The following is a 1,769-nucleotide window of genomic DNA, read 5'->3' as shown; positions in this document are numbered from 1 at the left end:
TTCTCCTCTCGCGCTCCGTGTAGCTCCAGGCTCCCCAGTCTGCCCGCGCGGATCCCCGTGTCGGTGCGCCTCGCGAGTCCAGATGCCGTGGCCGGTGTATCTGGTGGAGGTACTCCGCGCGCAGCTCCCTTATATAGGCTGGGTGCACGAGTGGGGGCCCGCTGGCATCACCGACGTCACAAGGGGGGGATGATGGGGGGGGGGGGGGTTCGTTTGCACACAAGAACCAGTCCGGAGCCGTGAGGCGCTGCTGCCCCCCCTCTCTGACTCCGAGCCCACGTCACCCACTTCTGCCGATGACGCGGTCGGGAAAAGGAGCTCCGGCGACGCAGACAGCCCGATTAGGACAAAATCGGAGAGGGGCGGGACTCCGCTCTCTGGAATCACGGCTTGCTCATCAGTTTGTCACACTCGGACCCGGGGCCGCGTCGAGCCCGCAGGTGAAGAGGAAGGCGCTCTTAGTGCCTCCTCGGTCTTTCGGATTTGACGCGCATGCCTGAGGTCTTTGCTGCAGAGCCGAGCCGAGCCGGTCCGAGCCGAGCCCCTGGCTGAGCAGAGTGCCGGTGTGTCCGTCCGGGCCCTTTCCAGCGCGCTCTCAGTTTGGGGTCACTGAACACCGATTGGGGGGTGGGGGCGGGTGCGCTCCCGGGATGCCCATCACACGTGCGGTGCAGGTGCAGGACAGCCCGAGTTTTGTGAATGGCGGCGGGGTTCGGCTGCAGCCGAGCCGGGGGGGGTTCTGCTGAAAACCGCGAGAGTCGCAAAGCGACGCCGGGAACCAGACAAGGGAGAGATGGCGGAGGAGAGCTTCATTCTTCTGCGAGGAAGAAAAAAATAATTGCGTTGTATTGGTTACATAACCATGTATCATTCCTTATAAGGGGAAAAGATTTGGGTGAAACGTAACTTTGAGGTGGCGTCTCACTGCGCAACTGCCTCGGGTTTCTATGCACGACTCGTATTAACAGTCAGGTCTGGTCCTCCCTTCCACACACAAGAAAAAACACTCGGACGACGGTGCAGACAGTTTTATGTACAAATGCACTGAACTGGGAACGGGGGTAGGATAATTAATCTCACTTCGCGGTCACGTCTCCCAGACTTCTGTCAAATCGCAATCGCACGTTATATAAAGAGGCCGGGAGAGCAGCGCGCTCCGCCGGGCGTGCGGACGGGAGATAAGGCGAGTCGTTAGTCGAGTAAATATTGGTGACCAGTCCTGAATAAGGCAGCAACTGGCGATCGGGAAGGATGGTCGTCCTGCAAGACAAACGGCATTATCTTTCAGAGCAAAGCAAAATAAAAACAAAACCGTCAATCTGCTCTGAAAGCTGCGGGCGGGTACATCTCACACCGACACTTCATAGCGTGGACGCGCGAGGCTCTGTCCAGCAGGACATCGCCCAGTTGAGCCAGGCGACTGAGCTCCTGAAGCGGTGTTCTCCAGTAATTACCCCGTTCACAACTCCTAGAGAGTTTCTGAACAAGTCACCAACACGCGGCGGAAAAAAGAAAGATCTGGGCGAGAAACGGGAATCCGTAAATATATATAGCGCCTTTTATCTCAAAAGATCTCAGTGCCTTACATACAGGTGGAGACGCGGCTCATCCACACCTGAAGTGCGGCCCCACCTGGGAGACACACAGCGGCCATTCTGCATCAGCGTGACTGCATGACCCCACGCTCACCAGGCAGCAGGCGGCACCTGCAAACTCGAGTTCTGACTGCTGTTCTCTATAGCAAACAAATCGCAAAACTCTCACCAATT

This window comes from Lepisosteus oculatus, chromosome 18, assembly GCF_040954835.1.
Source record: "Lepisosteus oculatus isolate fLepOcu1 chromosome 18, fLepOcu1.hap2, whole genome shotgun sequence".
In the NCBI taxonomy this organism is placed as follows: Eukaryota; Metazoa; Chordata; class Actinopteri; order Semionotiformes; family Lepisosteidae; genus Lepisosteus; species Lepisosteus oculatus.
This window is presented reverse-complemented; position numbering follows the sequence as displayed.